The sequence below is a fragment of the Anser brachyrhynchus genome (genome assembly GCF_964034855.1).
Source record: "Anser brachyrhynchus genome assembly, chromosome: Z".
Classification (NCBI taxonomy): domain Eukaryota; kingdom Metazoa; phylum Chordata; class Aves; order Anseriformes; family Anatidae; genus Anser; species Anser brachyrhynchus.
In genome coordinates, this window is record NC_137697.1 from 41,945,687 (window position 1) to 41,961,623 (window position 15,937).

Below are 15,937 nucleotides of genomic sequence, written 5' to 3' on the forward strand. Positions count from 1 at the left end.
TATTAAGGTACCAAGGTTCAGGTGATTAGGCTTGAGAGTGTTGAAGTAGAGGAAAGAAGCTAAAACCAAAAAGGGACAACATTCTACTTTCCCATTTCAACATTTTTGGTGTTCTTACACTTGTTGGTCCTTTTGCTGAAACAAACAAACAAAAAAGTGGGGATCTCATTACATTGCTTATCTGACTGCAAGTGCTGGGTCCCACCGGACAATTTTCCTGCTTATTCCACAGGCTTATTTTATTCTGTTTTTACGGGACAGTTTCCCTGCTTGTTCCACATCCTTGATGATTGTCTCCCAGGTTTTCCACCTGAATTGCCACTCACACATTTTCCTGCACCTGACTTATGCAACTGTACCTCAAGCCTGAATATGTCCCTTTGTGGTTGTTTGTGGTATTATTTATGTACTGACGCTTCACCGTGTTTCAAAATGCTTATAGGTTATAACCAGTTATGCCAAGAGCAGCATTACAGTGTTACAAAATGTGTATATACTGCAGACAGTTGCACAATATTGGTGCGCTTATGCCTGGGTTCAAGGCATGCAAATTTTAATTACAGTCTGTTTAGTGTACATCTACTTTAAAAGTGCAATAGGCCTCTATTTTGGCTACAATTTATTTCATATCAAACATTTGGCTTCCTCTAATTAAAAATCAGCAAAAGCAAAAGATGTCTGCTTTTTTTTTTTTTTTTTTTTTCTTTTTACATGAATTTAATTCTCGGCAGCACTTTACAAATATTTGAGCACAAGAGTTTCCCAGAGAAATACTGTCAGATATTTACACTGTAATTGTTAACTAGGGATCTTTAATTGAAGTAGAAGCACTTTGTTGTGTCAAAGCCCTTGTGTCTAGGCTGCCCAAAACAGTAGCATTTGATTTACTGGCAGTTCTTATAATGCTGGTGAAGGATTATAAACAGAAAACCTAAGTGGTATAATACAAAGTAGTAATTTTTTCTACAGTGTTTTCTCTGGTAACTATTTTTTCATTTCTTGTTATTTTTGGATATGATTTGTATTCACTTGTGTTCACAGCAGACAAGCAGTTCCCACTATGTACGTTTATGTTAACAGTGCCTTGACTACTTTTTGTAATTATCAGAATGCAGTCATTTCTCACTATTCAGAGGGGAATGGTGTGGTCCAATGCAACCACACCACACACTGTTTTCATCTGCACAGTAAGCACTTATTTATAAATAATTATTAGGGCTGATTAGCTTTAGAGTTTTTTCTTTTACAATTGACCTGACTCCTAAACGTTGAAGTATTACTTGTTTGTTTATTTTTGTATTCCCATAGCCAACCCCCTAACTTGAAACTGAAATCTCTTGGCCATTTCCTTACTGTACTATTTGAAAAATAGCCACCATTGCTTTCCAGCTATAGCTTGAGAGATACCTGCAGAGACATCTACAGTCACAAGTAGCTTCTGAGAATCTATATCTGAAGCTTTCTTAGAAATTCAAGCAACCATCAGTACCAGATTCAAGAGTAGAAAGATTACCACACACATTTCAGCACCGCCCCCCCCCCCCCCCCCCCCCATCAAAGTCCAACTCTAAATTGCAAAAGGACACTAGCAAATGCAGGAAGGCTAGTGGTCAGATCCAGGTGACTGGCTCTCCCTACTCAGTCAAATGCGATAATTCTGTGGAAACTGCATAGTGTGAAAAATGGTGAATCTTGTGGATCCTTGTTTGTGTTACTTCCAAGAGCAGAATGGAGATGCCATAAGAAAAATGTCCAGATAGGAAATAATTTTCCAGTGTTCTGCTAAAACACCTGTAACACAGGTTTCAATGCTTATACCAGTGTTTCTGCTCTCAGTGGGAAACAGCTCCAAGTAGCAGCTGTTTGCTGCCCAGCAAGTAATATGGCAGCCTCTAGTGATCACAGATGAAAAATACAGGTAAATAACAGCTTATGGGTTATTCAGGTGATCATGAAAAAGATTTTCAAAATTGTCCAAATCACATCATTTTTATTGTCACCTCAAACAGTTGGAAGACCTGAACACTGATGTACTTGGGTTTGCAAGACTTTTTTATTTCACCAAAAAAAAAAAAATCCTTCTTATGCCTGAAATAATGCTGACTAATGCAAGAAACTCTTCTGGTACAGAGAAGCTATAACTGGGACTGAATTTAGCCTAATGTGCTAATCCTGAAGGTGGAATTATGATCACATTTTGTCATATGCATAACATCTTACTTTGTAAGTCTATTTATCAGCTGCACATAATATATGGCTTTCCAAAATTGCTGCTTTTTTTTTTTTTTTACTGAGAGCTGACTGCCTCTACTGATAAAGCATTAAACACCACTGTTAGCATATGGTAGCATAAACTGTGAGATAACCTTTCCTCAGGCATGGCATGGGACCATAAGACAATAAAACGCCTATCTAACATGCTTGCATAGCCAAACTATGCAAAGAAATCTGTGATTTGTCAGGTGGTAGTCCTTAAAGATATGAATGGATTATTCAGAAGTGATTCCCAGATGTGTTGACCCACTCACTAACTCCATGAACTGTCTAGACTACGTCCTCCATCAAGGATGTGGACAGACTATTCTCCAGACAATACCCTGTGATTCACAGACCAGCAGCCCTCCCAAAACACACCTGACACTCTTGCATCAGCCTGCGGGTCTGACTGAAAGCTGGAAAGCTGCAGCTCTGTAAGAGTAGCTCCCCAAAACCAGTGCACAGTAGCTCTCACTGCCTGGTCCAGGGCTGCTGCTCATCAAAGGAGACATCCAGTGTCATGACAGGGTGTATGAGAGGTCCGCAACTTTCCCAACTGTAGCTTGTCAGCAGGCAAGATTGTTAGTAGTGTTATGCCTTGCCTTCATGGCAAGTGGCATTTCCCTTCTTTTGTTTATGCTTACGCTGCCCACATTCCGCCCAGCCTGAACTACACTGGTAATCAGGGTATGTAGTTGTAATAAAAGCCATCAGCCTTAGTCATCTGCTGACACTTTATTGTCTGATATTCAAATGTCCAGTTTGACATCTCCCACTTTTTTTTTTTTTTGCGTAGTCAGCAAGATAACAAAAGTCCATTTCTTGTCTTCCCTCTTTTCAGTATCAACTTTAATTTTGAAAGAAAAGGATGGTTTCCTATCAATTAAAGTCCCCTTAAATACTATGCAAAATTTGGCCTCATGTTTATCATTGTTGCAGTCATTAGTCTTTGAGAAAACACTATAGAACACACTGTCATATTTAAACGTGTTTCTATCCACATACAAACATTTTTTTACAAAAATCTGAGAAAGTTCTTCCAGATGATAACAGCTACCAAAATGCACAACTAATCTTTTGAGTTGATATGTGAGGACACTAGCTTTTATGAGTTATCTCATGCTTTCCCAGGCAAAGCTGTATTTTTATCCCAAGGAGAACTCTCCAATCTGTATTGCTAAGACATATATATTTGAGCACAATGGAATAATTGCTTTTATTACATGACTAGCTAATATTATATATCAGTTCATTTCCATTGCAAATTCTAGTCTTGATGCAAGAAATTAGGGTTCATGTTAGAGGTGGCCAATATTTTCAAGAAAATATTTCTCAATGCAAATTGTTTTCTCAACTAAAATACTTCCCACCCTCTCTCTTCCCCCTCCCTCCAGGAAACTACACTTCTGCAGCTAGTCTGTCTGTAAATTTGTTTACATGTCCATCTGTGTGTCTTGCTATGCCAAATAAGTGTTAGGCCTGTTGGCTTATTCAAATTATTTTTTTATTTAAATTTAAGAAAAATCCTAAAAAAAGTGTTAAATACATGGTTAGGAAAAGCAGAAAACACTTTTCTAGTTCATCTTGACCCAGACAAAAAGTCTGCACTTCAATAAACAACAAAGAGTCAATGTGGAATGGATCCTCCTCTTGTCCTGGCAATACGGGAGATTTAATTCAGAGCTCCTGCTTATCTGAACACACAAACAAAAGATATGCAGCCATTTATCAGATGCCATTTTTTAAATTAAGTGGTAACAAAGATGCCTATTTTTAAATTAGGTTATTTTAAAATATTTAAATATTATTTGCATTTTGGTAGAAAAAAAATCTAATTTTCCCCTTTCTTTACCAACAAAAAGAAAAAATGTTGAAGTATAAGAGCATAAAAACCATAACATCTCTAAGGCTTTTGTTTTTGATGTTATCAGAAATAATTTTTTCTTTCTTTCTCTTTCTTTCTTTCTTTCTTTCTTTCTTTCTTTCTTTCTTTTTTCTTTTTCTTCCTTCCTTCCTTCCTTCCTTCTTCTTCCTTTCTTCCTTTCTCTTTCTTTCTTTTTCTTCCTTTCTCTTTCCTTCCTTCCTTCCTTCCTTCCTTCCTTCCTTCCTTCCTTCCTTCCTTCCTTCCTTCCTTCCTTCCTTCCTTCTTTCAAGTAGTTAGTTTTATTTCTAGTTTTAGAACTCTATTTAAAGGTCTTAATTCTTTATTTCTTATGAATTCTGAGGCATATAATGAGCTTATGCTTCTGCCAGTTAAGAAGAATCTTTAATACAGCCAACATAAAGACTAATTTAGTTCTCCTCGAGTTAATTAGTCTGATTTGAAGAAGCAGCAAATTGTGTTTTGTTTAACTTAGATCACTAAAATGAGACTAATAATTTAAATGGGGATTTTCAATCTATCTCTGTAATTAATACATTTATTTATCAGGGGAAAAATAAAAAAGGACTGAAGAGTCAAAAATTGGAAGTTCAGATAACTACAGCCTCCTTGTCAAGTAGTAAAGAGTTTGAATTATATATATATATAAATTCAGTATACTGAAGTAATGCCAATTCTATGTCATAACTTTATACAGTAATTTTGTTTGTGTCACATCACTCTAAACTCCAGCCCTCCTGCTTCAAACTACTGAGTCAGCCAGTTCCATATGCATGGGTCAAACATTTTGGTCAAAATAAAAGCACAAAGAGAAAACAACAAATTAAAAAACACATGCACACACAAACACAGAAAGTAAATTGTAGAGACAGAGAAAGGAATCGGGTGGAGAGGGACACGACAAAGATAATTTGCTTCTCCAATGAGATTCAACAAAGGTTTGAACAGGTATTACCAAATCTTTTAAAATTTGGCAGTGGTGCCTGTTCACTGGAAGGTGCTTAACTCTGCCAAGCTTTTGTCCCCGAAGTTGACTGAGTCCTCCAAGAAATATATGCTATTAGCTACAAATACTGCTCGAAACAACACTTTTGATGAGCTGGAAAGCTTCCAAAATGTTGGACAGCCACTCAAAACACCACATTAACAGGTGATTTTTTAAGAGGTTATTTATTGTAAGAGTCATTTTCTTGCCTAAGTCTCGTCATAGGTTCTACTCCTTTGATCTGTCAGCCCCCTAGGCCATGTCATTGCCCCTTGCTGTGGCATTATTCATTGCTAAATGCTCCTTACTGTATCTTGTCTTTTGTTGCTTGGTTGCCCAGACTCCTTGTGAACTGTCTAAATCTACAAACCACTTGTACAGAAAGTTAGGAAGTGAGAGAAATAAGAGAAAGAAAAGGGGAAGAAGAAAACTAGATTAGGGATATTGGAAGTTGATTTACTGTTTCCATAATTTGAGATTCCTTGGAACAGTAGGTACTCACAATTTAGTAGTAAAAAACACTAAATGATGTCTTCATTTGCATCTTTGCATCTGTGCGAATGTATGGTTTAAGCTGACATTACAAGGGGTCTCAAACAGAAAAAGTCTCCAGAGCAAAACAAAATCCACTACAAATATGTTCAGAGCTAGAAATATGAATATATTGAGTTTTAAATGGTCACTGATCCAGAGGAAGCAGAACCTTGTGAAAAATCACTAGAAGTGAACAGACCATACAGTAAATTAAAGAAGCTTTGGAAAAACAATCCCCAATATTTAATTCTCTTTGAGAAAAGAGACTTCAGACAATATTCCTAAATAAATAGTTTTGTACCAAAGATACCTTACTTTGTCTTCACACTGTGTTATATTTTTCCCCCAGATGTGTGAGGACTTGAATATTTGACCAGCCCATTTGGTACACTGGTTACAATTACCATGCATTTTCAGTTCCTAAGAAAGTAATATTTTCTATGCTATTAATTTACACTGACATATATTTACAGGGATTAGATTCTATATGTTGTGTCTGAAAACATTAAGGTAAATGTTCACTCATCTTAAAAATTTAGACACATATCGGTTTCCAAATTCTGATACTTATTATATTACCATATATTTAGATCAGCTGCCAATAAACATACAGTTACTGCACATTTGTTGTTGTCATAGGTCTAAAATTCCAGAGTTCTGACAATAATGGCACTGGTCAAACTCCCATTGACTGTGGTGTAGCAGGACTCAGTAACAGCTGAGGATGTCAGATTGATTTAACATTAGCAAACCTGGTATGAGCTGTCGCCTGTAATTTTGAAATTAGGTGATTATCTGTTACCTATAATTTTGAAATTCTCTTTAATCCTTGAAATGTGTGACAAACTGCTAAATTCCAGATATATCACTGATGCATCAGCAGTAGTAAGCTGTATTTAGCTCTCTTTCTACTTCTGCTCACACCAGTTCTTACATTCACATTTAATCCATGAATCAGAAAATAGAAGAGAAAAAATGTGTGAGCATAGGCACATGCACATACACTGCTGCCTCCTTTCAGATAACAGTCCTGATCTCCAGTTGTTTAACAGGAAGAACAGCGGACCTTGCCCTATCTGGAAGCATGACAAATCAAAGAAGAATTCTTAGGAATTAAGTGGGATTATGTTAGGCTCTCATCTCTCCCCACCCCCTGTAGAAAATGATCATGAAACAAAACATCCTCCGCACAAGGCTCTCACCTCCCTGTTCCCAGACATCCCCATCTTAAATTAAAAATCCTCCAGATCTCCCTATGTAATTGTTCATTCTGAACAGATGTTGTCAGTTTGAGACAAGGATTTGATACGAAGTGGAACTACGTAGTTTAAAAAGCTCAAATTAAAATTTATGGATTCATGGTAATAACTCCACCATGGTCCTGTTTCCATTTAAAGGCTGGTTTTCCAGTCTCCGTCTAATTCAAATTTTCTTTTGAAAGCCAAGTTTTCCAGGCCTCCTCACTAATCCAAATGCATTTGTCCTGGAACTGTTCCCAAACTACAGTGGCCAGTGTTCTGCCTATGAAACCCTCTTCCCTGGCTCACAGTGACAGAAAGCCATCTCCATGATGGTCAGGGTGGAAGATATCATAGTGCTTCAGTGCTCTCACCTATGAACCAAAAGGAATTGTAGGAATTGCATACGGCCTCTGGACTCTTTCAGCCCCCTATGTAGCCTACACTTAGTCTCTATCTCTCTTTCTGAGGCTCCCAGATGCATGTCAGAGCAGGAGAGCACATGTAGAAATAGCTCAGTTCTTTGATTTGCATATTTTTAGCAAACATTTTTATGCAGACCCCACTGTGCCTGTGTTTTCCTTTGTGTTTTATGTTTTCACGTGAATAGCTACACCACACTTGCTCATACACTCAGATCAGAAATAATTAATCACCAGTTAGTCTGACTCACTGCATAAAGCAGGCCACAGGCTTCACCTAGCAAGTCCTGCATCTAATCCTGTAATGAGCTGTGTTTTTCATGTCTCCAAGTAATGTGTGATTTCTCATATATTTAATTTTCTCAGTGTTTAATTATACTTCCTGTTAAAACTGGAATTCCTGCATGAACTTTCCCGATGTCATCTGACAGCCACTGGATCTCGTTACCCCTTCACTCCAAGACCAGATTGCTTTCTGGCAGAGCTGCAGTGCCATCACCTTCTCTGTACTCTTCCTTTTCTCCTCCGGGGTTTCTTTGCTCACAGGGCTGCAACACTTGCAGAGGGATTTGTTGCTGAATGTCACTGCCACGCTCTTGTGGAAGTGACAGTGCATTTCCTGGTATGAACATGACTGATTTTGAAGAATAAACTTTGCACGCTGAATCAGCATAGGAGAAGGAAGAAGAACAGTTGTGTGGAAGTAACTTTGAATCTGCTCAACAAAACCTTTTTCTGCATCCAGAGACTCAGGGTGGTAAGTTACTGGTACAACACTGTCTGCACCCCTCACTTTCTTCTAAGTTATTTCCTCTCATTCTTCAGCACCCTTTTCCATAATTTGTGCTTTATCAGCATTAAAATCCCAAACCTCACAAAAAGCATACACTATTTTTATAGTGTGCAGTGGTCTCTGCTTTACTTTTCAAGTTCCACTGTATCTGAACTTTTAAAAGACACAGACATTTACTAAGCGCACATAAGTGGAAGAGATGAGAAAAATAAATAAATAGAAATGAAAAATTAACAATTCCATCTATTTATTCATGATACTATAAATCTTTGTTAGTTTGGAACCAGACTTGTTTAATAGGCAATTTTTACTTCTTTTCAGGTTTTTCCATATAACTAAAGGATGGAGCATGTGAAATAATTTTCTCTCTGAGGTACAATTACAACTAACAAGACTTTCTCACAAATGTAAACAGAAGATAAAAGAAATTTTCAAACAGACTTCTGAGCTTGGCATTTCCTTGCATGATAATAACTAATTAACCACATTTAGTGTAAGGACTTTTAGAATATAACAACTTCTCTGTGTGTGTGTGTGAGTGTGTTTGCTTATTAATTCTGCCTGAGATCATGAATGTGTTGCATATATGCTCATCATTGCTGCCTGCTCTGCTTGAGAAACACCACTAACTTTCCAGTTGTCCTTCCTTTTTTTGTTTCCAGGTTGTGCTGATACTCAGGGGAGTAAAGACCCAGTCTAACAACGATGAATCATTAAACCTGATGATCCTCTACTGCAAGAAGGCTACTCCGTGCAAAGGTTGTCCTCCAGCTGGGAGAATTGGTTTAACAGCACCAAATCACACAGCAGCCAAGTCAAGTCACCAGGCAAGTAGGGATGCAGATGGAGTCTTGCGAGCACCCTGTAGTGCACTGCCATAGACACTAGGTAAAATGAGGGCAGGCTGCAGCTATCGGGTGTCTCTTCACCAAACTCTCGAGACAGACTGTGAGTCAGAGCTGGAAATTTCATGTTACTGGCCATTTTATAATTGCCCCCAGTCTTGTCAATAAAAAGCAATTGTCTTTGTAAAGCTCTGTAAAGATTATTTCAGTGTTGGCATCTACAACCTTACGTCGAGTTCTTGAAAAGATAAGAACAGAAATCATGAGATTTATACTTACAGTGGAATGTTAAACTGCAAAAAGAAAACTATGAGAGACAGTGCTATCTTTAAACAGATGGATTGAGTGTTGTGTGCTAATTCTGCACTTGAAATGCCTACTAAAAGGCAGAACAAAGGCAAGACATGATATGAGAATGCCGTCTGGCTCTACCAAGGAGAAAACACACAGTGTTTGTCTCCAGGGTTTCCAACAAGGAAAGATCAAACAGGTCACTCACACCAACACATTCCCATTCTAGAATCTCTACTCTAGTGCCTGTATTCCAATTGCTTCAGAGGCTGGCAGACTGGAATTGGCATCTCATTTTTCTGTAGTATGGTCATTGCTTATAGATACCAGTTCTTCCATTTCTTTAGTGTCCTGTCTTGACAAGACAGTGGATGTGGTCTCTTTTTCTTCCTCTTACTTCCCAGCTCATTAAGAACTGTCAGGACTAAAGGAAACTGGAATAATTCCAGGAACTTAAATTATTTTCTTTGCCAAAGACTAAACCGCTTCTTTTAAGGATTACTGAATCATTGTGAATGTAAATAAATCAGTCTCTCTAGTCTTTATTTTTGAAGGATAATGGCACACAGTCAAAACAATAGCAGAATAAAAAAAAATGGTTGGAGAAATAAAAAAATGAAGTAACTGTATCTAGGAAGAAAATTAAAGTGTTCTGGCTCATGCTTACATCATTTTGCAACTAGAAGCCACTGCATGAGTCACCCAGAGGGACATGGGCAATTTACCTGTATTAAAAAGAACAGTCTTATAATGGGCAGATTATTTAAATAACTATATTTCCGAGACTCAAAAGCACTGTCCCCAAGCACAAATATGCATCCATGAAGATAAAAATTACTGACACAGACACTTCTATTCATGTGCTCACGTCATTCTTGAACAAAATAGGCTGTTATCAGAATTTCTGTTCCATTTTCTTTCAATATTAATCTTTATTCAGTCTCTAGACTCTCAAACCACATTTGAAAAAAAAAACTGCTGCTATAGAAAATCAATGATCTTAGCATACCTTGATATTCCATGTATAAAATAGGCATAAATTTAAAGCTTCATTAAAAATATTAAATCACATTGTCAAAATTTGATAGTTATCATTATACATGAAATACATAGCTTTATGAATATATATATATGCTGAATATAAGTACGATTTTTTTCCCTCCGTTCTTTGTATTTAATCTTCTTTCCTTTTTTCTTTTTTTTTTTCCTATCATAGAATGCAAATAGTGAAATCCAGGCTCTATTAAAATTTTGGCAAAACTCCCAAGTTTGAAACGGAGCCAGGAATTTACTCAGTAAATCTCGTTGACTGCTTTCTGCATTTTAATAGTATTATATCAGATAATCTTTTTTTTTTTTTTCTGTGTTTTCATGATATACTCTCTATATAAGCTTGTATTTGAATTAGCATGTTAACTGTGAGTTTATGTATATAGAAAGAAATCTGAATATTATTTCACCAGGTTTAAAATAGAATGCATGTGAGCTGAATTCTTTTGTACTCCTCTTCTGATGGGCTTTCAAAAGCATCTGAAACCTCTTTTGATTTCTCACAACAATTTGAAATGTCTGTTACTTTCAGCATATTTCACACAAAATGTTCTCAGCATTTTTCAGCTAAATTATGTGCCTTACTTTCATTTATGAGGATGGCTCTTTTGTTAGGTTTTTACAATTTCTCCACAATCCCAAGACATGCTTTGATCACTTTGGAGTTAGTGACAGGGTACACTCAAACTCTTCTTATTTAAAAGAACGGGCATGTCAGTAATTAAGGTTAAAGAAAAGTCAGCACAAAAGCATTGATAGATTTAGTCTGTTCTAAAGCATGTATATATCACATAAGAAATTATAGCAGTGTTTCAAAAAGGAACAATTTAATAACAAAAAGGAACAATTTAAAATTCTAAACAGGTTTTAAAAGAGAAACATATCTGTGGATCAAAGAGCAGGTAATTTGGATTACCCTGTCTCTTACTCAGTAAACATACAGATGGACCTCTTTCTAACCTAATTTTTCCATTCTTTGCACTAGAAGAATGTGGAGAAACATATATTTTCACAGTTTTAGTCTACTTACAAATGTGATCTCAGAACTTGTTAGTAAGTTCAATATGGGTTTTCATGACCTGAGCCCTACAGTTAACACATATTCCCCTGAAGAACAGATCCATGCCACCAGAAGTGAACAGCTACCATGTTCCCAAGGAGAAAAATGTATTCCTATCACGGCTTTTAGTCAGGTTTTTATTTCTATTCCAAAGGTGAGCTAGGGAGGGACTTTTTATTTTAAAAATACTACCTTGTTCAAGGATTCTTTTATTTTCCTATATACATATATATTTGAAAAGATAACTATTTTGCATATGACCTGGAAGTTATAAGATAGTGATGATCCTTAGTGTTCAAGCAAATTCATTTCACAGTGATAAGCCAGCTGCCAAGTGAGTTTAGATGAGTTTTTTCTTTCACAGAATCACAGAATCACAAAATCACAGAATCATCTAGGTTGGAAGAGACCTCCAAGATCACAGAGTCCAAGCTCTGACCTAACACTAACAAGTCCTCCACTAAACCATATCACTAAGCTCTACATCTAAATGTCTTTTAAAGACCTTCTGGCATTCCAGGGTATTACACCGATTTGGAAGAGTTAAACTGCCAGTTATGTTTTTCACCATTATGTTTCACATGGTCTTTTAAACACACTGGGCTCTGGCAATGAAGGGACTAGAAGAAAAGGACCAGGTCTTTGAGTTGGGTTGGGAACCAATCCTACAAGAAAACAATACAGGCATTGAGCAACTGCTCCCAATAATGCTGTTGCTGAGGAAACATTGCACGCTGCTCTGTACCACCTGGAGTTTCCTAAGCGCTTGTCATCCCCAGGTGGCTACACTGGCTTGCTGTATTTTAAGTGAAAGATATGAGGTATTTAATGTGATGAGAATGTAACATCATCTACAAAGAATTGTTGCCCAGCTAACCAGCCAATAAAACTGTGATGGTGAATGGGACATAGAGTTTCCCATTCTTATTCAATGGGGTCTACAACCTAGGAAGGGCTTGAACTATGTTAGTAAATCGCTCTGGACCCTGCCATCTATTTAATGCCAGAGAGTTTTGTGTTTTAGTTTTCTTGTACCTCACATTTGTGGTCCACCTTCACTAGAGAAAAGCATTGCTTGTTTCATTGTCTTAATGAGTTCAAAATTTCCTTCCCAATAATCATTTATTTTATTCTGTAGCTTTCTAATAAAGTGCATAACTGAGAGAACTGCAGGTTGTGAAATTTATCTGTCATGAATTTAGTCTGAAAAAATAATTATTGTTCTGATAGTGGCTGGTCCCACTCTTAGATGTTTATTTAAGGAGAATGATTACAGTCAGAACCAGCCATAACAGCGCAAGACTGAACATTAGTGGATGAATATGATCCTTTCTCATGCTGCCAGGTGCTGTTTAGTATATGAAAAGAATTTTGCCACTTCCTATTAACTCACTTGCTTTTTGCATTTTCTATACTTAAAGAAAAAAATATTTTTAAGTAGTATCTGGTATAGGAATTTTACACCTTAGCCTATTTAGTGTGCTCCTTTAGCTGCTTTTCAGCATGTATTCCACATTAACTCATCTGATTTCATTTGTAATAGGACTAAATTTTCATTTTCCTTTATAAATAACTTTTGAGAAAGATATATTTAACTTCCTGCTAAGCTTTAAAATTTGTTTTAAATTAATTCCATTTAATACCTATTCTTTTTCTAAGTGACTTGATTTTAAGGACATATATATATATACATGTACATGTATATACATACACAATGTCTGCATTTCCTTGTGTCTCTGATGGATTTTCAGGTTTAAAGAGTGTATATAGTGATTAGAATAACATTGACTGGAGTATTGATGGTTTGGTCTTTACGATGCACATTTTTGGAGAAGAAATTTGGTTCCAAGTCATAAATGTTGCTTTCCTTCTAGCTTACAATGGTATTGTCTTCAACCATCCCCTGCTAGCTGATGTTCTGAGAGGAAGTATATTCAAGTTCTTTTCTTCTGAGCCTTTCCCCTCCAAACTTAACATGTGTTAAAAATTATGATGATTTTCCTTTTTTTCTAACTTTTTTTTTTTTTAAACAGATGTCTGTTTAAACCGAACTGCTGTTTAAAAGACCTACTCTGTCAATAAAGTCTAGTTTTTCTGGCATTCAGGTCTTGTGATGTATCCATTCCTGATTAAGTCAATGGTGGTACTACAGAGCACAGTGAGACAATGCAAATTGTTTTAAAATTGTTTTAGTGTCTATGTTGAACAATTCTTTAAAGGTGAGATTAATTTTAAATAAGTCAAATAAATCTTTCTGGAGAAATCTGATAACAATGATTATTTTTATTGAAAAACCGTAATAGTTGTAGATATTCCCAACTGAATCTTGGTGAGAGCTTTCAAATATTTAAACCAAGGAGATGTCATCTGAAAATGACAAGGATTAGGGACAGGGAAGCCTCATTAAAGTTATCTTTATTGACCCCCCCTTACAATGGAAGTCTGCTCAATAATTTGCTAGAGAAGAAACAAGCCCAATCTTGCTTCCCTTTAACCACTTTCATCCTGCTTCAGAATATTTTGAAATATTCTATGGTAACACTTTGTCAAGCAGTGTAATTCACTTGTGTCACTTTTCTTCTGTGTCACAGCAGTAAACTATTTCCCTATTTTTCTGTATGTTTTCTTTGGAACTGTAGAAAAATTGGCTGGGAGAAACTTTGACAATGTACCTATGTTGTTCTTGGCAGATCATTTTTGTTTTGCTTGCAACTTCCTTCAGTTTGCATGCAATTCTACCACTTCTTTAACCAACTTATTCCTGTGCTTACGTGCATTAAGTTTTTGCTGTTCTACAAACTATATCTTATCTGCCACAATCGAAGTTAATTGAATCTTTTTTTTTTCTTTTTTTGCTTTCCTCCGTGGGTATATAGATTAAAGTATTCCATTCCTCACTGCAGCAGCCTTCTGCATATTGGAAGATTGTTAAGTTTCCCTTAATTTCTTACCTTCTTTCAACTAAATAAACCCAACTTCCTACACATCCTGTTTTCTAGTCCTTGGATCCTTTTATTTCCATGATTTTTTCTCCCAACTGTTCAATTCCCCTTATTTACAGTACCAGTAGGATGTCTTTATAAAAATGGCATACTGGTGGTGAAAAGAGAATGCTTTTCAGGTTACTGTTTTGGTTAATTGATAAAAAAAGGGACTCTGATTGGGGAAAAAGGTATACGTAATACAGAACTTGGCAGTTGGGACTATAATCCATACATCGGAGTAAATTTGAAACATGAATATTTGGAGATGAGACAGCTGGTAAGAAGGAACTTGTTAATTTAGTATTTTGTTGTCATCACTATCTTTAATACTTTTTTAGTTGTTATATTCATCTCTAAAAGTGTTTGCTAAATATATATTTCATTTCATGTATATATTTTTAACATTTAGCTCCCCATAAAGATCCTGGTAACAGATTATTACAATTTATAACAATCATTTATTGTTTGTTGAGTTCTGTTTGTTTGTTTGTTTTAGTTGTTGTTTGTTTTTAATTTCCCCTTCTCACACAGTTTGGGGAGGCTTCTGGTATCATAGTACAGCAGAGCTTTGTATCTTTCCAGCTAGCTACACAGAGATGTCCCATCTAACCTTCCCTTATCCTGCCTTCAGACCAACATACTAAATCAAATTACTGCTTCATGAATCTGAGAATACTGAAAATGATTCCTATCCTAGATTAGATAAATTTTTCTCACCAGAAGAAAATTATCCCACAACTGGCTTAGCCATGGGACAGACATGCAAGTATACAGGAAAAGGAGCAACCCTAGTGCATTTAGAGGTCCTGTCATCTTGACAAGAGACAAGACAAGACAAGAGACTGGCTGGAAACCTCTGACCTTTGGTCATCTGACCTTTGGTCATCCCAAAATTTATAAAAGGCTGTTAGTTACCAAGAATCAACACAGGTAAGTAGTCTTCAACCTGCTCAAGTTATTTGGGATGTGAGAATTCTGACCACCTGTATAATGGGCCCATATAAAAAGAAAACAAGAGAGAGAGAGGAAAAATAAAAAAAGGAAAGGGAAGGGAAGGGAAGGGAAGGGAAGGGAAGGGAAGGGAAGGGAAGGGAAGGGAAGGGAAGGGAAGGGAAGGGAAGGGAAGGGAAGGGAAGGGAAGGGAAGGGAAGGGAAGGGAAGGGAAGGGAAGGGAAGGGAAGGGAAGGGAAGGGAAGGGAAGGGAAGGGAAGGGAAGGGAAGGGAAGGGAAGGGAAGGGAAGGGAAGGGAAGGGAAGGGAAGGGAAGGGAAGGGAAGGGAAGGGAAGGGAAGGGAAGGGAAGGGAAGGGAAGGGAAGGGAAGGGAAGGGAAGGGAAGGGAAGGGAAGAAAAGAAGAGAAAAGAAGAGAAAAGAAGAGAAAAGAAGAGAAAAGAAGAGAAAAGAAAAGAAAAGAAAAGAAAAGAAAAGAAAAGAAAAGAAAAGAAAAGAAAAGAAAAGAAAAGAAAAGAAAAGAAAAGAAAAGAAAAGAAAAGAAAAGAAAAGAAAAGAAAAGAAAAGAAAACTACAACAAGAACAAAACAGAATAGCATAATACAACCTCTATCAATGCTGTTTTCAGATTGTCACAAGTCCTCCTGT

General features: G+C 36.7%; 2 long non-coding RNA genes across 12 annotated transcripts in view; one reads left to right on the top strand and one right to left on the bottom strand.

Moving 5' to 3' along the window:
* Positions 1–15,937, bottom strand: part of LOC308185443 — a 102,545-nt gene that overhangs the window by 50,689 nt on the left and 35,919 nt on the right. The gene's annotated exons all lie outside the window — the stretch shown is intronic.
* LOC308185446 lies at positions 2,650–15,350 on the top strand. Its single transcript, XR_013943388.1, has 3 exons — positions 2,650–8,074; positions 8,432–8,483; positions 8,773–15,350. It is a non-coding gene; the product is annotated as an uncharacterized lncRNA (long non-coding RNA).